Source organism: Anser anser, assembly GCF_964211835.1.
Source record: "Anser anser genome assembly, chromosome: 3".
Classification (NCBI taxonomy): Eukaryota; Metazoa; Chordata; class Aves; order Anseriformes; family Anatidae; genus Anser; species Anser anser.
Genome location: NC_139722.1, coordinates 101786381 through 101811595, shown reverse-complemented (window position 1 = coordinate 101811595; position 25215 = coordinate 101786381). Strand labels below are relative to the sequence as shown.

At 38.5% G+C, this 25215-nt stretch overlaps 1 protein-coding gene across 28 annotated transcripts in view; it reads right to left on the bottom strand.

Annotated features, from left to right (window-relative positions):
- ESRRG (estrogen related receptor gamma) overlaps positions 1-25215 on the bottom strand; it is a 405552-nt gene that overhangs the window by 134246 nt on the left and 246091 nt on the right. Inside the window, exon 1 of one of the 28 annotated variants that reach the window (XM_083828178.1) lies at positions 1053-11161. The exons of the other annotated variants lie outside the window; for them this stretch is intronic. The gene's annotated coding sequence lies outside the window, so the exon portion shown is untranslated. Of the gene's footprint in view, positions 1-1052; positions 11162-25215 lie in introns of those variants that run through there. 28 annotated transcript variants of the gene reach the window in all.

Genomic DNA, 25215 nt, shown 5'->3' with positions numbered 1-25215 from the left:
GACTATGACCCCAAACCAGTCACTGTTGGCAGAAAGGTACAACGACAGAGCGCTTCAAAATACAACTCCGGCTTTAAAATGGTCTTAAACAATACGGAATAAATTGTATGCTATGTGCTTATGAAAGGTTGAATATATTAAGAATTTATTAATGCAATCACATTTGTATTTCCATCTACCTGCCACACTGCTAATGATATTGACAGCGCTGACACTGGCTAAATCAGTATCAATATACAAATAGAGTGCAAAAATTAACCACATCTGATTACAGCATATGGCCTTAAAAAAGAAAGCCTTCCTATTCAAGCCGTGAGAAGGTTTTTACATTCAATTCATGCATACAATTGGTTCAGAAAATTATTTTTCTCTCACCTCCCTTGTTATTAATACCTAAAGGAGGTCAAAAAAACAAGCCAATACTTCATAATCTGTGAGCACATTTCATGTTTGCTTTTCAACGATGAAAAGCTCTGCTTACAGCATCATTCGCTATTTCAGAGCTGCGCTGGTGGCTTCAGTGAGAGTAGTAATTAGTCAGAATAATTAGAGTGAACACCTTTATTACAGACCAACACAAAAGCCCCCTTTTACCTGCACACAAAGTTTTCAATTCTTTTCCTGAAAAGAGAATTGCTCTATTTCCATAAGTGCCAGAATAGGTTGTTATCAGTTGACGTTTTTAGTGACAGCTTCTAGGTGGGAGCATCAGCAAGGCAGGTGTTATTATGCACACATAGCTACTTTGTACATTAACAGTGCCATCCATCTGATTTTCCTCCAACACATTCCTAACTCACATGCGTGTAGACCAAAAACATCTTAACTTGTTATCCTCATCCTTTAACTATGAGAACCAATGCATAAAAGAAAGTCTTGGGCTAGATTACATGGGAAGCCTACAGCAGAATCGGGAATGGAACCCAGCTCTTTGCTTTGACCATGAAGACTACATTTCCTCTCAAATGCAGCGTTTATTTTCGTATCATTTCACAGGTCTGCACCAAAAATCAACAGAGAGCAGTGAGACATGTTCCAGTGATTCCCCATACCTGTGTCTCTGAATGTAAGAAGAAAGGATATTAGCGTGGAAAGAAACGAAAGCATCGTTTCTTGCACTGATGCCCACGACACCTCAAGACTTTCACCATGTCCTGTTGAAGAGCTGAGTAACAATCTCAGCTGAGCTGCTTTACATTGAGCATTTTTTTCTGCTTCAGCTAATTGCACTCTAGTAAAGTGGCAAAATGTGAATCACTTAGTAGGAAAATGGGCACCAGCTGCTATTGTCAGAGAATGGAGATGCAGAAGAAAAGGAAAGTGACTGAATGAAGTGTCATGTCAGAAATCAACGGTGCAACGTGTGATTTGAGAAAACATGACTACTTTACAGAGACAGGGTGTCATTATGGCATCACAGTAATACGATGCTTTGACAACTGCTGGGTCTAACATATCATCATTGCATTAAGGTGCACTGGCTTAGTTGGGGGAAGGAAAAGAAAGGATTTCTTCTTTTAATAAGAAATATTGCAAGGTCTGCTTGGTTAACCTAGTGGATGAGATCATTAATTGCAAAATACTGCTAATCTTGTTCTGTGCATGCACAAACAAAACTGTCATTACGTATTAGGTCTTTGTTAATAAACACATATGTATAACCATGTAGCATTCTGTGCAAAACAGAACAACTGTAGTTTTCTATATATTTATTTTTTTAATGTTGAACCTTTCATTATTTTCTGTAATTTCTTCTTTTGCTCATGTTTTCTTGAAACCTCTACCACTTCACGTTGGCAAGGGAAAGCAAAGCAAGCCTATGACTTTTTCCAGAGCAGCTGTCATAGCCACTAGCAGCCGGAACAGAAGAAGCAATGCTTGAAGCCATCATGTTGCTACCAGCAGTGGCCTGAGTTAGCTGATGACTGGTGACAGAGGATCCGGCTTCCCCAACAGTTATATTGGTCTGCAGGCAACCCACTAAGCTCTGCTAAAGCACTTCCTACACACAAGGCAGCGGAAGGCTACACTGCTGCACGTTCATTTATAGTGTAACAAATCAAGCCATTATCCGAGTCCTCACATTTGTACCTAATCCGAGAGGCTGCACTTAGTTTGTTTCCTATGCCATTTTTCAAAAATCAAGATTTTCAAGTGACTGACTTTCAACACCTGCAGACCCTCTGAAATGAGGAGGAAATATTTTAAAACATTCCTCCACCCTGTATAAATATTCATTATTCCTTCCCTTTCTATTTCAAGTTGATTCCCTCTGCTTCCTGGTTGATAAACTTTGTTAACAAGAAGGAAATGATCCTGAGATACCCCAATGTGTTGCAAATTATCACTGTTGACAGCTTCTACATTTAAGGATTACATCTGATGCAACAATGCATACTAGTGTCATTTATCTTTAGCTCATTTCCTTGGACCTATTTCAACTGAGGGTGAGCATCTCTTGTTTATAGCTCTAAATACTGTAAGTGAGCAACTGGCAAATCAATAAAACTGTTAAATGCATAATAATACTGCGTAATTACTTACATGATGTTTTGCATAATTAACTGTCTGAGGTGTTCCTTGATATACTGGATACTCAGAGTATGGAATAACCTATAAGCCTATAAAACACATACTGTTTATATGAACAGAAATTATGTTTAAAACTCTCATTCTAATAATCCAAATCAGACCTTGGCACTCCATGACAGAAAGCCTTCCCTCCCTGCCAAGTCTAAATCAATTCTTATGGCATTACTTCATAACTAACGTGATATTTCACTGATGATGACTATTACCCTGATTACTTGGAAGTAATGTAGTAATAGCAAAAATACACTTAGATTAAACAAACTACTGCTATTTAATCAATATTATTGAGACAAACTAAGTGTTTTAATAAGTCTGTATAGATGCACTAATGCTGGTTTAATTAAATGTATCCTTGGACATGCACAAGCTCTGCAGTACACAGATCCTATGGCTTGACAGACCGGAACATAACTCTTCTCAATTTAAAAGCTGAAGCACTTATAGCCAAGAGAATTTAAATCTCTTCATACTACGGACAGATTGTTCTTTTCATCAGGTACTTTTGGGGGGAACAAAAAGTAAACAGGGAGGAATTATTAAGGAACGACCTTCACCTTTGAGCCAAAACACCAGACACGGTGTGGTGCAAGCCCTCAGTAATAAACTTGTCCAGTGCATCCAATATACGGCACCGCAGCACTTCTAAACAACAACAGCAACAAAAACTACAACTAAAAAGCAAAACACAGAGCTGATGTGAAATTCACAAATTTGACTTTGACGTTTGCACGTGTAAGCAACAAATATCCTATTAGCTGTATTACGCACTACTACTAACAGACCACCATTGCAGGAAGTTTCCTGAAGAAAAGACCTGAAGACCTACCTAATTCTACAGATATCATGTTTCAAAGTAGACATAGTTTCTTTATATGCTTTGATGAATCAGTTTTCAAACACATACACACAAAAAAACTTGAAAAAAATGCAAATATTCAATAGAAGGCCACACAAGTAGACAGCACTTTAAATGAAAATCATTCTGGAATGCCTGAAAGTTCTATGTAAAAGGAATGTATGATCTTGTATATTGTGCATGTATATATATATATAAACATATATCATTATTATGATTGCGGTATTTTGTATATATATTATGGCTCTATATATACAACTTAAACCTCAGTAAATACTTCATATTCCTACTTGATTTTAGGTTTCTCTTTTCTCCTGTTTCTAATTTTTTTTTTTTTTTTTACAGTTTGAACAGGGCTGTTGTCCGCAGTTACAACTGTATCATTAGAATACACGATTTCAGACTTACCTTCTTTTGTTTACTGGCTTCTAGCCTAATGCTCCATATTTTTGTTGCTACGAGTCAGCTCTTCAGAGTCCGGAGAGCTGTACAAACTCCACTAGCATGCCCAGTTTTAACAGAAAGGCTGTGATGTGACTATGAGAATGACAGCCAAGCCTCATCATACGAAAATTAGTATATTGATCAGGAAGAGTAAGATTATATTACTCTTTATTTTCAAACTACAGACTAACACTTTTAATTCACATCACATCTTGGAAGAGAGCAAAAACTCTGGTTAAGAAGCCAGGTGTTTTTCAGTGATGGAGCATCATTTTATTGAGGATACACTCCCGTGGTATCAGGTGGAGTCCACCTGATGTCTCCAGCCCCCAGAGGACATGGAGAAGTGTCACGGAGTCATCTGATTATTAATTGTGGGGATTCGTTTTTTATTAAGAGAAGTCAGCTGAAGTAGCAAAAGAAAAATCAAATGCTACATTCAGCTACTTCAAGGGAGAAAAATAAGAAACTACAAAAAAAAGCAAAGATTTATTCAAGAACATAACAGGCTTTCTAAAGAGGGATTATTTTGAAATGATTACAACATCAAAAGCGGTTACTTGGACCAGTCAGAAAGCCAGTACTACAGATCAGAGACACATAGCTGTCATTCATCACTTCCCAAAAGGAAAAAAGACGACAAAACTGCCTTCAGTCTCAAGAGAGTCAAAGTTTGTATCATTAGATTTTTCACAATTTCTATCAGCAATTTCCTTCCATCTCTGAAAGACAGCGCGTAGGTGTGCACACCACGCACCTGTCTCCCTACCAGTTCCCTCAGTGATCTTCCATGGATTTGTAACAGAAGAATTACGATTTGCTAGCCAAGCTCTGTTAAATTGGAGAAGAGATTAGCAAGAACATACCAGAAATAGTATCAAGGAGCCTTAGAAGCCTGAGGACTAAAAGTTCGGAAGCCCGCGATCCTTCTCCACCCCCGGCCCCTCTGCGGCCCAGCCACACGCCACCAGCCTCAAATCCCTCACACGCAGGCGACCAAAAAGCTACTTGGTGAGGTGGAAAATGACGTTTTCCTGCAATCAGTGTTTAAGTGAATGTTTGTCCCAGTGTGTTACACCATGCTGTCAGCTAGCAGCAGGGAGTCGTTGAGTTGTTACTACATTTGATTTGACTGCCAGTAGGAAGCTTTATTTCTACCAACTGTTAGTTGCCAGCTCTAAGGATCTTCTCTTGCTTTGAGAGATTTTTTATTTTTTTAATACAGTCTATTATTTCTCTCTTTCACTCTGAAAATTTAGCGTACAGCAGGAGAATCTCCCCATCACCATGCATCACAGCGGTCTCTTCCCTCATACTTGCTGCCTTGAACACAAAAAAGTAATTGTATTAAGGCAACTAGAACCTGGGCCTGACTCACACCAGTAAAGTGATTTTTACGTGTGGACATCTGAAAGAGAGGTACAAAGCTAGATATTTGCGTAAGCAAACTGAAGCAGGGCAATTTTATCCTAAACCCACGCTTTCCAGAAAAGATCAGAGCCTGGAGGACCAGGTGTGGCGAGAGAACCGAGGTGGATCTTCCTCCCGAGGAGAGCACGCGCTCTCCAGATCTCTGCAGCTCCCCGACAGAGCGTTTAGAAGCTTTTTGGTTTGCTTGTTTATTACTCACGTATATCCTGAAAGGTTTCTCCTCTGTCAGACAAGATCCTATAACTTTAAGAGTTGTTTACAATGCTCCCTCTTCCTACACAATAATGATGATTTTGATAATTAGGATCTAATTATAATGGATCTGACAACAACTTCCAACAACGAAAAGCATCTTTAGAAAAATGAAAGCATATGCGTGAATAGTGTAGGGAGGTGGGGGGGGAATACGTTCCTATGAGACAGGCTGAGAACTCAGGCTGAATGGAAAAGTAATTAACACTAAAGAGCTAAAACTGTAATTAAAGAAAATTTCATTAAAGGGAGGCAGGTGATTCCACTTTCCTAAATATGACAAGGTGCTGTATAAAAATAAAATAGCAGCCTGTTTCAGTGAGTGGAGCAGGAAAGCCATGTCTTTAACCAGATCAAATTCTCGAAATTGGCTGTCAAGACAGGATTGTTGTGATTTATACCCGTCTATCAAGCGCATGAAAGAGAGAGACAGGAGAGGAAAAGAGGCAAGCTGCTGTCGCTTCCATTCGCAAAGCACCTTTAATTTCCACAGCACCATCTGTTACCAAATCTAATTCACATTCCCTCCTAATCTGGTTTAGTTCCGTAATACTAATTCTTCCACTACTCTTACGGACATCGCTTTCAATAAAAAGCTTTGGTTCTGGGTTGGTAAAAAAAATTGAATATTATACAGTTAAGGTTCTGGTGACTTAAGTGAAGCATGCTGTCCATTAAAATGCACTCCTGGTAAAAGGATTTGTTTCCAGTCTGTGCAGAGATACAGAATTGCTCCTGTTTGAGAAAAGTCACGGGGGGATGGGAGACAAGAAGAAGTGGAGAAAAAGGGAAAAAAACACAGCTGATGACAGGAAAGTAGGCTGTGGACATGAAAGCACAGGTTGTCATAAAATACAATTGTTGTCAAGTTTAGTCACTTTCAGTACTGGGTATAAAATCACTTTGTCACGGTCTCATATCGAAAGCTTGAAACTGTATTTTTGCTAAGGAAACTAGGAGTGAAATGTTTAGATTCTGCAGGGTGAAAATACTTCAAATTACGAGATGCAAATGTCCATAAGACACCACAAAGTTAGGGAGAAAAATTCAAAGCGCTTTAAAACAATCTCAGGAAAGCCAATATTTCACCAAGGGCCACAGCATTACTTTACTCGTAGCTGTGTTATGACAACAAAGATCCCCCAAAGGTTTTGTAGGACCTTGCTTGGGAAGAGAGTAGAGAAGCAGGCCCTTGCCGTGGCAAAGGCACATGGGGGTCTGCTGGCACTAGCGGTGACCCAGCTTACTTCTTGGTTAATGCTGAGTGCTCTGAACAGGTCCTTTCGAAAACACCATAAAAAGAAAAAAAGGGGACTAGACAAATACTGCTACTATTAATATTGTGCTAGCACTTGATATTGATACCCAGCTTTTTTGATTTTAACACAGACCTTAAACTGCATTTCCAGGGACTCCAGTGTACCATTATCTCCCTCTTACACAGGGATAAAATGAGATACAGAAAAGGAAAGAGCAGCTGAGTGCTGCTCCGCAGGCCAACAACGTGGCATGGAACAGAATAAAGCTTCTGGGGAATCCCAATCCAATCCATTTTGTATTATTGCTCCATTTTATTTTGCCGCCCCATGGCTTTGATGGAAACACACCTTGGAAGTCTGAACTTTTACTTCTAATAAAGGAATTTGTCTTGAACTTCCGGAAATGAGACCTTTGTTAAATTTTTAAGTAGATAAGGGAAACTTACTTTAAGGCTCAATATGCCTAAACTAAATGTCTTCTTACACCTACATTAAAATGTTTATTTTTCTGTTAAAGTAACCCTGATTTGTGTGTAGTCTTCCCAAAAATAAAGCCTATGGCAAGAACATCTTTAGCCAGCACAGAGTAATGTGTGAGCAGTGTGTAGCTGTAAATAGCCCAAGGTTTGTACGCTTTTTTATTATTTTTAAGGATTTGAAATAGAAGAGGCAGACAAAAAAAGGAACAAAAATATTTTGATAGAATAAGAATATTCCACAATGTGCAAAAAGAAGTACTATCACATTAGATGGAGTAACATGCAAAAAATGTCTTGGCAAAAGAAAGGATTATAAATTTGTAACTGCTGTCAAACATCCATGAACAGAGATGTCAGTTACAAAGCTGACCATGAATTCTGAGCAATCTCCTCCTGCAGCATTACTGTTTGATTCACAAATTGCTTAAGTCATCTGGGTAATTTTATAAATGGTGTTGGGTTTGTTATTTTAATGGGAAAAGTAGGTAACAAACAAAATCAAATTTGTTCCAAGTACAGCACATCTGCCATTCACTGTGGGGTCAAAAGCTCGGGTACAGGGGAATAAAGCTGGTGACTCTGAAGCTCTGAAAATTTATACTAGCTAATGGTGTTATTCCCCAGCCCAGACCATGAATTCAGAGGGTCTAAGGTCCTGATAACTCTGATACAAGAGATGCAGGTGGTATACCATAACCTCCTCCACCCAAGAAAAACCATACTGACATCGAAGGGCTCAGAGGGCATAGCAGCCTATATCCCTTTTATGTTAAAGCATTTGTGTGATATGAGCCCTACCTGTTAATGCACATTTCTGTCTCTACGCTATTTTCTATGTCCCTTAACATCTGCCAATGAAAACTTCAATAAAAATGAATCTCTTTCTTTCAACTGTTTCTTTGTTGATCTATCTTGATTCTGGAGGCACTGGACATCAAAAATAGGTAAAACAAATACTTGGGTATGCTACTGTTGACCAGCCATCGTATGCAGAGATAAATCAGAGACTTTGTAGAAGAAAAATCTATGCAGCTTAAAGTCCCTTCTAGTCTATATTGGACTGTAATGTGTGATTACAGATTTTTACAAATAAATAAATAAACCTTTGGCTTTTCACACTTCCGTGTTCTTCACATATTACTATGTGTAATTCAAACCCATCTATGCCACTGGGTTTACATGTCAGAGATTTGCCTCTGGATACAAGCAGCAAAGGTCAAGAAGGAACTAGCAGTAACGGCTTTCGCTTTCAAAATGTTTGCATGACTCCAGCAAGTTTTCAGGATGAGCTTTTCACGAGTCCTGATATAGTTTCTACTCTTATATCTTTCTCCTTCTGTTTTGGTGGGAGTTGCAGGAAAAAAAAGGAGAAAATTCAGCATGGTCAGGAAAAATCATCTAAAGTAACAAAGGTGTACCAGCCTAATTACTGCATTAAGAACAACTGTGTTGCTACTTGCAATTGTAAAGCAATCATATCAATAACCTGCAATTAGTACATGCTGAACCTGTGGTCATCTCTTGGGTAAGAATTCACCAAGAGATTTGTCCAAGAAAAGCTTTACTTGAACAGGCCAGCATTAATTACTTCATATTAGACAATGCTTCTTTTTTTTTTTCTCCAACAAATTAGCTTTCATTATTTCAACAGTGTAAACTCTGGATTAAACATGTATTCTTTGTAATCTAAAACTTCTGCTTAAGCCTACCGTGTTTGGGTAAGCAATGCAAGAAAGACTGGCCTGAAGAAAGCACTGCACTCCACCACTAAACTAACGCACATGTTTGATCCTGAGAAGCCTTGGGCCTCGCTCATTTCAGTGCAAGTTCAGGCTGCCCAGCAAATTGAGTATCAGCCCCGCTCAGTTAATACGAGTGCATTAAACAATAATTTTACCATGTTGGGCTTTATATTTTGTGTCATGATAGGACTAAGCTCTGGAATAAACAACCACCTGCACTTCCCTAAACACCTGCCTGAACATATACCAAAGCTGCTTCCCTCCTTTGCTGGTTCTGTGCAGGTGAGCGGGTCTGACAGCAGCCATCTTGTATTACCATGTCTTCACAGAATTAATAGCCTTGAGCTCTAAAAGGTAAGTTATGAGCAATCAAGATACCACCAGTACACTCAAAACTTTAACCCATAAAGGGAAGCTTAATAAACCAAGGGTGTTTGTGGAGATCAGCACAGGAGGCCACGCTCATCTCCCCTGGATGGCCGAACCAAAGACTCGGATCTAAAATGGAACACCAGCTGAAACGCCTGCCACAGCACAACAAAAAAAGACAGGCAAATGATGGTGTGCGATTGGCCGGCTGTACGTTATACCAGCACTGTTATCCTACAGGTTTTATTAAATACGAGAGCCTAAGATTGATGTTGTGGGTGATAAGGCCAAGAATGCTGGAGAAGTGGAAAAATATGGCAACAGTATGCAGTACATCACTACTAGGATAATTATTTATATAAAAAGTTGGCGTTCTTAGACTTACAGCATGTAGGGATGAAATTTATATATTCAAAGAAGACATAATAACAACCTGTCAGGTTGTGGTGATAGATGTGTTTTTAATCCAAATGACCACAATCTCCAGTCTACCTGTCATAAAGGGACACACAAAAAAAAAAAAACAATTTTCCTTTCATAATTCCTTAAGTTGAAAGGGAAAAAACACAGAGGCATGATAAGTGTCTCATTCCAGTGGACAGACAGACAGGCAGTAGGAAAATGAGATGAATAAAAAGCACTGTTCCTTCACTAATGCTATTCGCACTTGTTACATGCTGCACCTCAGAGTTAGGTAAGGTATTCCTTCCTCAGACTTTTCAAGTATACCCTTGCATAGTCTAAGGTATATTCCACACAACAAGATGTTGCTATAAAGACTAAGAAGCACATTACACTACCTAGATTTGAGAGCTATCCTGTAACAAGCTTGGACAGAAGCGCTACTTCAGGTGCACATCATTGTTCTGAGGTACTTTCCCACACGTCTCTTATTCTTAATTTCTCCATTACTAGGAGGGAGATTTCAAGCTGTAATGTTTTAATTTCTAAAAGTTCATACAGAAAAGAAGCCCTGGCAAAAACTGAATAAATGTATCAGTCCCTTCTGATGCAGAAGAAAAGGGAAAGAAATACACAGCCCATTCCTGTCCCCTCCACCCACCACACACACATACCCAACACCACACATTCGCCGCAAATCTTTGCCAGCTTGCATTCTTCCAGGGGTAAAAATGACAAAGAAATTTAACTAAGTTAATTTTAAGTGCTGAAGATGTAGGCAGACTGCTCAGTTATTTAATTTTAAAAGATCTTCATTTTCCCATCTGTGTTATGGCAATTTTATTACACATTCGGCAAATTTACAGTAACAAGATGTTCCCCTGACAAATTAATCACTTTCCAAGCATTTTATCATATAAATAAAATATCACCTCAAGAGAGAAAATCAGCTCAATCAGTTGATTTAACCCATCTTTCGGGGAACTCGTCTGAAACAGATTGAGCGCATTTTTTCTGAAGAGGGACCGCACACATCCTCCTGGACTCCCAGCTCATATGGTGAGGTTTTTCAAAAGAAAATGTTTAAGACTAGCTGATGGCATGCAAGATTCTCACTGGAAGAACTACAGTGCTGCAGTAACACACTCCTATCAGGAACAGAGCCTTTTCATTTAGGAGGTGGCACTGACTTTAACCAAGGAACTACACTGCCCCTTAGATCACTGATAGTAATTTCTGCAATATTTCTGTTTTGCAACAGTCATAATATAATTGCCAAACATTTTTTTTAAAAATAATAGGCTCTATTGTTTTAAGAATCTCATAATAAATAACAAAATTCCAACCATTTTTGCAGCTGATCAAACCCAAGTGGGGTTCTTTTTGTAGTCCTGTGTCGTCCCCCCCCCCCCTTTTTTTTTTTTTTTTAATTCCCCAGCACTCTCCACTCACTGTGGAAAGTAAGTTTTTGTTTTTATGAAAAACAAGAGACTGGCAACATTAGAGATGTTATACATGGACAGCAGAGAGGTGGCTTCAGTTCAAGTTTTCCCAAACTAATCCTTAAAGCAACTCACTGCCTTTCTGGAGAGAATCTGTCGCTGAAGCAATTTAACCTCCGTGCCATTTAACCTCTCTCCTTCTGCCCTGCTCCCTGCATTCTCCGTTCCATTCGGGGACTGCCAACAACAAGAATAAACACAAGCAAGAAGGACTAGCTCTGGTTATGTTACTAGACCCTAAAGTTGCTAGAGCCAAAAAATGTTCGCCAACTTTCTTACTCTTTACCTGGAGTTAATAGAAGAATTTCCTTTTTCCTTGCTCCTGTATCAATACAGACATTTATTCACATGCAGATATTTATTCACATGCTTTAAAAAAAAAAACAAATCACCCTTTTACCAGAAGAGCCACCCCAACAAAAAACACAGATACATAAGTCTTGCAGCATGACTATACTCTCCTATGAGATATTTATAATATTCACAGCAGCAAAGCTGTGGGTGCCAAAGAAAAGAGAATTCACACATCCAGGCAGTCTTTTAATCTCCTTTACCTCCCCCGGCAAAATACTAACTTGACCTCCCTCTAGCACGTGATATAATTTATAACAAAACAATTCCCTTACCTACAAGTAGGAAAACAGCATGCTTTATGAAACTTTACATAGCAACATAAATGCTAGTATTTGCTAATTAGGCCATATAATTAATAAAGCTGTAAATAGTCATATTAATACTACAAGACACTACTGGTAAAAGCTACAAGCTCTGCCTAACCCTGAATGGCTTGAGTGTTATCAGTGAAGAATTTTTAGATGAACAATTTATGTACAACCACAAAATTTCATACCCTACAGGCGTCTTTTACCTGCGAAAAACATTCCTAAGTACTTTGCAAAACAAAAAAAAAATGACTCTGAGATCATGAAACACAGAGAAGAATAATCTCCAGTAAGTTATTCTGACTGTAGGTCAGGGCAACTTCGCATCTTTAAATGGGTGATGAACATAAAAATAAATAAAAATATAACAACTCAATCTTATACTTTTATCTATTGGGAAAAAAATAGTATTTCTTACGCAAGATGCGAATGAGTTGGAAAAGGTATATTATCTACTGATGCCTTCCCTGTAAGTATTTTGCTAGGGAATCTACTATCCGTATCAAGTGACTTGTGCACGCAGGTTTTGCAGGATCAGATCCCAAGAGTCGGTGTTTCATTTAAGGAGCAGATTCTTCAGCTATCACTAGAAAAAAGGGCAGTCCAAATGCAAAGTGTCTGTCATAGAATATTTTCTTTTTTCCTTGAAATGTTAAAAAAAATCCTGTTCTAATTAATATATTTATTTAAAAGACATGGAGCAGCTAGAAGGGTAAGTCAATGGAAGATACTCTATTCTCATCTATCACATATAGACCAACTTTTTGATCTACATATAATTAAAAGCAGTGCTTTTCTTGAGCATAGAAGTGTAAAGTTCAAACACTTAAGAACTACAAAGAGAAGATACTAGTTTTTCCTCTTACATCGTTAAAGCTGAGCAAAGTCCAGTGAGTTTAAGTGACACCAGAATACCACTTTGAATCCAGCATCCTGCTAGGTACTGAAGACCCAGGTGCCAGTGCACCCACTGGGAAAGTGGATGAATTTGATTCCACGCAGTAAACATTCAATTGCTTTAAAGATTCAGCTAACCTGGTTAGAGGACCTGGCCAGCATTTTGTAACAATACATAGCCATTCACAAAATGAATGGCAAATCTTGCAGAGCTCACGCAGGGTAGAAAGCTCCATGATGAGAAGTAACCTCTGCAAACACTGGGTCCCCACACTCCTTTATTTAACCCAAATTCCTGCTGAAATGCATTTATTCTGGCAATATCTAAATGGCCTTCAATTGGTACACCTTTCACAGTCTGTTGATGGACTTGAAAAACTTTGTACACGGAACGCAGATGCTATGGCCTTAATGTTTGAGATGCATGGAATTCCTTCTACTGGCCTTTCAGTTAAAACTTAAACTCTTCTTTTGAAAGTCACGTCCTTGCAGTTCTGAAGGAGCCACTAATCCCTGTATACATCATAAAATATTTCCATTCCTTTTTCCCCCCCCTACATTTCCTGGTTCACCAGGGAACATATACAGTACACCTAAAAACATTTAATAGTGGACTCAATCTAAATGGATAACAAGAAACTCAAAGTACCAGAAAGCTAAGAACATAAGAGTTTAAGTTATTTGCAAAACTTAATCTTCAGTTAACTTTGATTCTGAGGATCACATTTTAGATGGAAGATGCATACTGACACTGATTCAGATACTTTAAAATAGTCTCTAGGAACTCACTTTTGCAAATAAAACCTCTCCAATCTGAGGAAGATGCAGGATACAGAACCTTTTAATTTGAAAGATGACAAAGTGGATTATCACTTAGTTACACGTGCCAGTAGGGTGATCCATTACCCATGGACGTTCTACTGAAAGTACACCATGTTGCCTTAATAGTAGCTACAGCCTTATTGGCTTAAAAAAAACGTAAAAAGGGTTTTGCATGTGAATTGAACTTAATAGGTTTGACATGGACTAACCTTATAGAATCCAATCCACTCAAATCCCTTTGAAGGCTGCAGCTGAATTTCATGCAAATCTTAGAGAAGTAGCCAGGCTGTTAGGATTTCATGATGCTGCATCCCTTTCTTCTGCAGATCTAAACCCAGGCAAAACAATGACACAAAACCCTCCCACAATTTCAAGGATTCCTCTTAAGATGATCCTGTTTTTATTCTTCAGCCCAGGAAAATAAGATACTTGAAAATTGGAAAGTAAGAAAAATTTCACATCAGAAACATATCCAGGTATGAATCTGACCTTTTTTTTTTTTTTTAAACACAGCAGTGCACTATGCCAATATTTCCTACATTAAGAAATAATCTGACATAATACCACCACTATTAAAAAGCTCAGACTAGAATGATTCAGATTAATTTCCTACTCTAATATCTAGCTCTAATAGATGTTTACCTTTTCTAAAAATAATTCAATTTTAGCAATAAATAATCTACCATTGTCTAAATTTTCTGGTGGTCATTTTGAAAAATCAAAAAACTGCTGAACAAATCTATTTGTTTTTCAAGGCCACTGTACCAATATGAAATTCTGCCTGCTCACCCCCATTTAAAAATCTCTAAAGAGATGTAAATGTTCTATGCACATTTATATAAACACAAAAGCATAAGTATTTTTGTCTGGAAAACAATGTATACACTGACAGCTGGAAAATTGTTTGTTGGCTGGATTTAATCTTCACCTGGTAAACGTAAGAGAAAAGGGAAAAGGAACAACATTTGTCAACTAGTTTTCCTCTTAGAATAAAGTACAGATGACTAAAAATGTAACTAACTATAACCAAATCAAAACCACACGGTATATATAAAGCACCGACTATGTAAAGTAGTTATAAATTCTTGGTTAACAAAGGGCACAGAAAGCCCTTAAAGGAAATATTTTATTTCTACTAAATTAATACCTAAAAGCATTACATTTCATCAGTTTCACTTAGGTTTAAAGTCCCCAAAGATTCTCCTCTTGAAACTGGCTATATTTTATGTGCAAACCAGGCTGAGAGCTATCTAAATCTAGATAAAACTCATTGGCTTGTAATCTTCACAATGATCTATACATCTAAATCTATATGCAAATCAAATGCTCTCATGCATTAACGCATTCCAAAGCATCTAGGAGTAAGAGCGCTTTCTCCCTCTCACAACCCCCCCTTCCTTCGCTCCTCTCCCCCTCTTTATTTACACGAGCTACCTAAATAATTCACACTGCCTCCTTTTCAGCCTGAATGTTCTTCTGTCGAAGCCTGCAATGAGCTATTGCAGTAACCAGATGGACACATGAATGCAGCAGGTGGGACAGATGGCAGACCGCCCTGTCTGACGCTGGCTGCCTCGGCTTGGACTGCCTTTTCCTTCCAGGTACATTATCATCAGCGTAGCAGAAAGCAGGATGCAGAGGGGAAAAAAATTTACATACCTACTATATGAATAGGTTAAATAAGTGAACGGATGCATATTTGCTTTCTAAACCAAAATGCAATTTACTGAGAAGGTGTGTGAAGCACTTCCTCTCCTCCCTTACAAGAGAGTCATTCTCCAGCAAGCCTGAGAGATGCACACAAAACAAAATATGGCTGAAATCTTATAAAGATCTTAAACTGATGACTTCACAACAGTTTTGAGTCAGCTTGAATTTCCAAAAACCTCTGCCCTCTTGCAGGTATTTTTGTTTTTTTTTGGTGGATTGGTGGGTTTTGTTTTGTCTGTTTTGTATAAATCTACGTATCTTTTTGTACACAGTCACAGTTTTTAGATGAAATCTTAACAGCTAATTATACATACAGTGAAAACCCTCAGTTTCCATGTGGGCAGTACATTACTTGACCGAATTTCTTCTGCTTCCCACTTCAGGGCACATTAAATCTAACAGGTTATTACAAAAGATTTGGTACTTTGAGGAAAGAGATGCAAGCAAAAGCTGAAGCAGTAAGTCTTTGTTTTACTTTAAAAATTAACATTTTAGTATGTTGCTTTTCTCTCTAGACCACTGGGCAAAACGCTGAAAAGAACATGAAGAAAAAAAAATACAATATGCTTTTTAATCAAAAACATATGAAACAAAAAAAATCTGGGGACACACCTGGCGGTTTGACTTGCATCAATACCACTGTACCACAAGTTAGTCTTTTTCATAAAACGTACTGCTGTTCAAATGAGCAGAAGTCATTAACTTCATACTCTTTTCAGATCAGCAGGCAACTGATTCAGTGTATTAACTGAAAGTGCTGTTTCAAGGACAATTTTAAAAAATCATTTTGAAAAAAATATTGAAAAGTAAGTGCTCAGACGCTCTGTGCAATCCTACGCTATCCAAATCTGTCTCTCCAACCTCTTCTCCTACTTCTCGTGCGATATGTCAGTGACAGCAGCTTGTGTTGCTCCCTTGCCTGTCTCCCTCCCTTTCACACTGCTTTTCACTCTACCTCCTTTTCATTAAATACACCCTCTCTGAACTGACACAGGAGAAACCACCCACCTCTCCTTCAAATGCCTTCCCACGGCAGATTTCTGCTGATCTACAAGAAAACAATCCATGCTTCATTGTTAGGCTGAAGTTAATGCTTTTATTGTAAATTAAAAATACACAAATGCACAAATTTTACTCAACTGCATGTGCACAGTATGGTTGCATTTCCCATATTAAAAAGTATGTCGTGCCCTTTTCTGGGGCTTTCACAAATTGCTTAGATTTGTAGTCAGAGTTCTTGAATAGGAACTACCTACATACTTACACACGACGTACGGCCCCTGCCATGCATACTACCATAACAGAAATACTAGTAATAACAGGGTAAATCCCACAGAACTGATTTGCAATTATACTCAACTACTGTAGAAAAATATCTTTTCTTTCAATCAGAATAAGCAATGAGACAATGCTGAAAGTAAGACAAAATGCATAAATTGAGACATGCTACGTGTTAGATTCTGCTCCCTCTGAGCGTACTGGTATAACTGGAAAAAGGAACTGACTGTAAATAAACTTGTATGGGTAAACGAGGACTGGTCCAAACTGGCAACTAAAGCCTGAAACAAACACGAACTTACCTGTTCAGAGATTTAAACACACCGAGCAGGGACTCTTAACAGTAATAAACATAATAATATAGCATCTAGTTTCATCTGGCAGAGGGAGGAGACAAAGGTATTATCAAAAAGTTTATTCTTGTATATTTCTGACCTGGCAGAAGCCAGGAATTACAGAAAATCTCAAGAAACAGACTTCTTTCATGGGATGCCCAGACTGATTTTGAGGCCAAAGAGGTTAAGCACTTTGGCTAGACTTCAGATAAGTACTATGCATGCCTACATGTCCTGACTGAAAATCCTCAACTTCAAGGTTTTCTATCACCATATCTTAGGGAGGCAAAAAGAAAAAAAAAAAAAAAAAGAAAAAAAATATAAACATATGCAAAGGATTATATATGTAATCTAACAAAATTGTGCAACAGATTTCAGTACCAGCAACTTCTAGAAACGGTGAACTATGCACTAGCAACTTGACAAAAGCATTTCAAGGTAAACTAACCAGTTTACAACAGCACAGAGAGCCAGTAAAAGCAGGGCACTTTACAGCCAGTTTGCAAATGCTATCACACAAGTTATGGTTTCATTATTATGAGATAACCTGTTTTCTCAATAACAATATATAAACAGAACTCTGAACATGCAGGAACACCCTCTTTAAAAATAAAACTCTGAGCCACTGCCAGTTTGTCACAAAAGAACGCACACACCATCGGAGCAGCAATCCTAGAGCTAAACTAGGATTTTAAGAAGCATATTATACGGGTAAGCTTGTTTCACTACTGATAAAATGTTAATACAACAGAAAACTATAAATTCTGTTTTCATCAACGAAAAAACTCATGGATGAAACTGGTCACGTAAATAAACAGTTTCAACGTTAACAATAACTGTATTCAAGGTATTTCAGAAAATAAATAAATTCCATGCTACCTTTTACTCCCAAACAAATAAATTAATTTCTCCTTAACTTTTAATCTTGAATGCAATCCTCCTGCTCGTGTAATGCTTGCCATTGCTTGTGCACACATGCATGTGGACACACGTAACCAAAGCCCTCCTGTGAAGCCTGAGGTATGCCCTCAAAAATCAGAGTTGCACCTCTACAGAAAGAGATGCATGTGAACACCTTGACAGCAAAAGGAGTTGAGCTGCACAGGTGTCTGCGAAAACAGGATTTTGACCCTACAAAAGCAGCTAATGTGCACACAGGCATTTCAGTGAGAATACCTGTATGCCTAAACACATACCTATAACATGACAATTTGCAAGGAGTGAGAAGGCTGAAAGCTTGAAAAAATTAATTCTGTTCTATGAGGAAAACAATTGTCAATTCCAATCCCATGAGAGCACCAGAAAAAAAGACAACGTAATTATACTTAAGGTGGACTTGATAAAAACCATCAGGGAGCTGATTTTCAAAAGGATCAAATTTTCTCTAGAATTCTGCAAACAGAATATCAGATTAATTTTCCTAGGTCTGAGGTTGTAGAACTTCTGAAAACACAAACCCACTGCAGGAAAAAATGAGATTTTGTTTTTTCTCCAAACTAAATACAGCCTCATAGATACTAAAGATTTTCAAAGTCCAGCCCAGGAAAAATAGGAAAGAGAAAGCTACCCAACCAACCTTGGAGTAGTAAAATTACATATAGTATTTATGAAAAAATATGTCTCCTCAAACAGATCTTTACCTAAAATGTGAAAATTTTTCTAGTCAGACAAAGCACTGATAAAGACATAGAAACATACGTAGCTTATAAACAAACCTTATAACAAGAGGTAAATTCTGCTTCCACTGCAAACATATGCCCCTAATTTTTAAAACAGAACCTAAGTGAGGGCAGAATTTGATGCTGAATGTAATGGATATAATAAAGACACGTTTTTAAAAGCTTTCAAAAATGCAACTTCCACGGAATGGAAAAGCTGCCTTTTTAAAGAACTGTGTACAGAGGAAATAAACAGATGTTAAACCCTAACTCTTAAAGGTATAATTTCAAAAAGATTAGATGATTTACCTACTCCCTGTGTCAACGACCAAAATTATTAAACACTAAATGCTGACAGTCCATCCTCTCTTCCCGCTGCTGCAAAAACTGAAGCACCAACTTTGAACACCTTGACATTTGCCTCTGTGCCTCTGGTTTAACCCTAACAGAGGTTTACTCTTAAAAGATGAACAAATGTCTCTAAAAATCTCAAATACATAATAATTCTTGCACTTATTTCTCTGCAGCTGAGCAGAGCCATTTACATAGTCCACTGAACACTGTTTAGTAAACACGACAAGAGCGCTTCTATCTTACTGCCCTTGTAAAACCAAGGCAGGGGTTGTTTTTAGTGCACACTCTGGTTCAGCGTTAATCCTGTTTTATGTTGTTCACACCTGCCGCTGACTAGCAGCCTGCTGATGGGTTGTGGTTTGCACTGCTCTGAGACAATCCTCACCAGCTTCAACAGAAACTGATCTACCGAAGTGGAAACAATCCCTCAATTGCTATGCAAAAACTTTAAAAGGGAAGAACTGGAATGCATGCCTCATTTTCCTTATTTTACTGCTTCCAACTGTTTAAACACGGGGTTTTACACCTACATGGTCGTGTTTAGCCCTCATGCCTCGTTTTTCTAGGAATTCTTCTCCAGATAACAACTCATGGAGACAAATGTCATGTACAACCTTTATAAATACAAGCTGTGTAACTAACTCACCTTCTCTTTTGTGCCTAAGAACATAATAGGCTTTGCTTTAACAGAAGTGCTGAACGTTGATAAAGTGCTCTTTTGTGAACTTCTACAGAAACAGGCTTTTGTAGATTTTCTAGTAAACTTGCTTTAATATAGTCACGTGAAATTCAAACATTACTATTTTAGAGAACAGTTTTTTGGTAGGGGGTGTTTTTTTGTTTAATGTTTTTTAAAATCAGAACGCTATGCTGACCTACACATTTAAACATTAAAAAAAGGCCACGAGGTCTGAACTTCCTCGTTATGACTTTGGCTTCATTAGTACATCAAGATTGCTTTACTACGGGAGACAAAAAGGTGCTCTGTGATTAAAGGAATGGGCTTCGAATTAGGTAGTGCTCAAACCCAGACAGAATAACAAAATCAGGAAAAGGAAACCCAATCACAACAGAAACTGTAATGCTGTGCTCACCAAATAAGTCGTGTGTTGACATCAGGGATAAAAATCATGTGCAACTGTATGGACTCACACACTCAGATGTAGGTACTGTTACCTACAAAGTTTTGCACCCAAGAGTCTCTAAAATGGAGAGCCGGCCGTACTAATTTCACACCTACTTTAACATGCTCTTTTATGACTAGAATAACATTAAAAAGCATCAGAATAATTGGAGACTGAATCCTCCATGCCTCCTTTTTCCTGTTAGGCCATTTTGGCCTATTCCTTTCTACAAACAAGAAAATATAAAAATGCTTTCTGTCCAAGAGCCAAGTTCCTATATCTCTTCAAACACTGTATGAACCTTTTCATAAATAGAATGCTGGGTGGAGGCCAGTCAAGGCAATTCTCAGTCTATTAAAATTTATTTTGCATCTCGTGGGGAAAGACGTGCTGACTGACCACGACCATCCTTTGTGACTTTAATTCTGCATAGGAACACCAAGGCGTTTCTATCTATATAGCAGGATCACGTGCATCAATCAGACATATGTATTCTATTCCCTAGCTTTTCATCCAAAATTCATCAGCAGAAACAAACCAAGATCAAATAATCTTTACGTACGCTCAGCATTTCAACCTCACTTGCAATTCAGATGTAAAACCAAGGAAAAAAGCAGGGTCAGTCTTATGTTGCCTTACCATCTTCATCAGAAGGTTTTCTACCTCCTCTTGAGTCAACACTAGACTAAACGTGTTGGCACAACGCCAACACTGCTTTTAAGCTCACACAGAAAATATTATGGGGTAATCTTAGTATTTCCTGGTCACGCTCCTTTAGACAACTCTATTCTGGTGTAAATGTCACATCCTGACAGTGAATCCTTGAACACGGGCTCCATTTCTTCATTGATTTCTTTTAAAATACTATCAAATCATTCATTTTTAAAATCAATTATAGAGACCAATCCAAAATCTAATAAAACGAATGGCATTCTTTCAATTTAGTTTTGAATCAGGCCACTACTAGTAAAGGCAAAAGATTTCTCAAGACAGGTGCAAGTTTGGCAGCAGGCTGTCCTTCGCACCTTGGAAAATCTCCACTAACTTGCTTAACATGGTACAGAAACCCACAGTAATTTTGTCAAACAGCTGCATCTGCAGTCTTTCTGTTCCAGCATTTTGAGGAAAAAAAGCCCCGCCTCAGTCATCCATCAAGTGTACAGCTAGGCCACTGCTCCCAAGAAATTTAATATATGCTAAAAAGATATAGAAAGACATAAAAAGCTTTCAGAAATAAAAGTGCTTCAGAAGCTGGATTTTAATATTGCCAGGTGGGTTTTCTGCCAGATTACAAAGCTGACTTAAATGATAGGATACTGCGTTTCAGAAGCAGCAGCAACTTGCATATTGTCTAGCATTAGTGGCAGACTTGTATTGTTGATTCCAAAGCCCGGTGATCGTCCTCTGTGGGGGGAAATAAATAAATAAATTCAAATTGGCATTCCCTACCAACATCACTACCTGCTGCCTTCAAGCGCTGCTTTCTAGGATGGCCTCTACAGGGAAAAAAAAAAGTTAGGACTACTTTATTTTGATTATAGTGCTTTCCCCAGGCAGGAATTTTTATTTCAGTTTGAATCTTTAAACCATTACATTTTCAGTGATGCATTTTTATATTTACAGTTGACATCTTCATAGAAGAATGAAACCTTTGAGCAACAACTCTAAAGCATGAAGGTTGCCTGCAGTAAGTACTTAAATTATTTTACACCCAAATGGAGCCAGTTGTTTTTAGCTAAAATTTAATAAACCTTAAATCAATGACCTTTCTTTTACTGAAAGCCTGCACTTGGGAAAACTAACTTTCCCAAGAAACAGATTTTGGTGAATAAATGCCAAACAAAGGGCTATTTAAATTTGAACATTTTCTCAATTTATAGCTTGTGAACATTCAGTTCCTAAATTCCCAATTGCTGCCTAATGTATAGAACAGTGGTGCCTTGGTTTAATCACATACCATTGATTTCAGAGTGTCACAGTGATCTCATTGACAGTAATCAATAATAATCCAAAATCAATCAAATCTGCTCTTGCACTACCATTCATCAAATCTGTATATCCCAAAATTAATTGTAGGCACATGAATGAAAAAAATGGAAAAAAGGTACAAAAAAATTGGTAAACTTCGAGAAGATAATAGTGCATGCAAGCGTGCTTCATGCCTGCTGGGGTAAGTTAATGATGAATCATACCGTGCCTTCCCAGCAAAGACTCCGAGATATATTATTTTTCAAACATGAAAATACACAGCAACTGAAGACAGAGGACACACTAGCAAATGATCAAGCATTATTCTATGAACAGCCATGTTATGGGCTGAATTTCAAATGCGTTGTCAGTACATTACAAAATGCACAAGTACATTACACTATGAAGAACTGTACACTGCAAGTTAGCCGCTGCACTTAATAGAGCAAGGGAGGATAAAATTACTGAATTTCTGTACCAAAAGCATGAATAGATGCAGCCACTTATCAAAAGAGCTGTTATTGTTACCGAGGACTCCTCTCTCAACATATTCACCTGTAATTTTGTCAAGGTAATAAATCCTTCCATTCATTACAGCACACTCAAAAGCACCCTGCTATTTAATTTAAATGGAAAAAAGGCCCAAAGTGTCTAAAACATTTACTTTTGCTAATGTAAAAGTGCTGGCATTTTACTTCATTCCCGATAAGCTGGTGCCAGTGGATGTGATTATTCTTTTCTTATTCAAAGCATATCAGTAGTTCGAAAGCACTCTCAATCTTATCAGGTGTATGAACAGCACAGTTACTGAAAACAGTTTGTACTGCTCCTCTCTCTTTCTGCCAGGCTATCAGATAAACCCAACTAACTAACTGTATTTACACACAATCAAACATAAGCTGTGTCCTCAATATATTGCAGCCTGTTTCTGGCATGCTACAGGTTTTCTGCTTGACATTAGCTGTAACAAAAACACCAGCAGCGAATTAGCCTACAACAAAAATACAGCCACTCTACAGCACGTAACACAAAAGGGAGGTGGAAAAAAAAAAAAAAGAAAAATTTGTGAAGAACATTCACTTCCATCTCAACATTTCTCAGGTATTTCCGTGGTGTTACTTGGAAAAGAGCACGGAAACAGTAGGACTCAAATGCATTCGTGACATATTTGACATAGGGCTTATGAGCAAGGAAATAATTTCTAAATGCTTTTTTGTGTATTTCAGTCTCCTGTCTTCCAGAAGCTGTTGCAAGCAGTGAGAAAAAGAAAGCAAACTGGTTACAACGTCTGAAGGCATTTAAATGCCTTTGCTGTTTTTGTCTAGAAGAAAACTGTGATTTCTCATGATCCAACCTTTGTCTGGTATTAAAATTCAACTAAAAAGACCCACCACAAAAACAACACCCCTGCCCTTCCAAAGCAACCCCTCAGCAACTCTCCTTTTCACTCAGCGTCTCGGACACTGGCTTTTCAGTGTTAACTACTGAGGAGTAATAAGAGATGTACTGCTGCCGAAGGGACGTTGCTTGGAAGATCGCGCTCGCTGCACACCCACTGGAAACACGCGCAGCGTCTCCCTTCGTGCGTCGCACACCAACGGATGCAACGTAGCGTCTGAAGAGTTAAACGCTAACCTGAATTTGCACAAGGCGCTTCCAGATAGCTAAATGAAAAGTTCTGGAGCGCCGCAAGAAAAGCTCGATTTCCGCTCTTGATTAATTAGTCTTCTTAGGAGCTGAAGCCTCGGTCCCTGCGTGGAGCGCTCCTTCCCCCCGCTGAACACCTCTGCTGGAGCGGCGAAGGGAGGCACGTGCCACCACCTGAGCCCGTCTCCCGCCTGTGCCTGGGCTCCAGGCACAGAGCGAGCCATCCTCGAGATTTGTAGGAGAACAATGAGCCGAATGAAGCCAAGTGTGCAGTGCCGGGTAATTCGGCCGATTGTTGTTTCTCCATCTGTGACACCCCGGCCTGGTGATTGATGGGACAGGTGTCATTCATACTAATGGAAGCCACCGACGCCGGCTGCTTGGCTCTTTAAATATCACCCCGCACCGAGCAGACCCAAGCAGCTCCTGCTAGAAGGACGACAGGGTGCCCACCAGCCCTGTGTGGTTATCGGGGATTCAAATCTCACCCCTTCCTGCTCGCGGGAGCAGCTGGCTAAAGACACGGCATTTCGTTTCGCACCACTCCTGAACATCTCGTCTGTCCCACTACGCGAACGGCTGCTACGAGGACACCGCCGGGGAATTCTTTCACTGCTGGGGAAGGGAATATAACGGAGTAGGGGAAATCTTGCCTTCATGGAGCACCAAACTACCACCGTGAAAAAAATCCACCTTTTGCTGTAAGAATTTTGCCATTCTCTGAAGGTATTTCGCTAGCCATCCATGTTCATTTGCTGTCAGAAGCACACTCAATTTATTTTAAAGATAGCGCATAGATTTTAGCTTTTATTTTTTATTTTCACTAGATGCTTTTCTTTTTTAAAGAAAAGGGATAAAATAATTGTGCTAAAGAACTCCCCCCGACTTTTGAAATTAATTCTTCTGAAAACTATTTTAGCATTAATACTTATCAAGTGAACAAATCACAGTTTATTTAAGGAAGAAAATACTGACTATGAAACATAAAAGGACATCAACGTTCATCCTCCGAAAAGACAGGAACCAAATCCCGCAGCCAATTTGAAGAAAGAAAAAAAAAATATATTAAAGACAGCAAATAAAGAATACATAAAAAGTTGCTCGTTCCTTTCTCTCTGTTGTACTTTCAATTTATGGAGAAATATACAAACTGTCAGTAGCTGGCTACACTACAAGCACATACAAGAGCATGATTTCACCATTTTGTTAAGTAGTGGTCTTAAGTAGGTCTTCTCATCTAGTGTTTCCTTAAAGATATTCAGATGTGAGATTAATGAAGTATTTCTTCCAAAAATATTTCTAGAAACTAACTCAGAAATAGGGGGAAAGGGCAAAAGAGCAAGATCATGCATCAGGATGGACCAAATAAAACCAGCCACCTCCCCACCTGCCCTGGCACCTCTATCCATTTCTGAGGGAATTTCAGAAATGC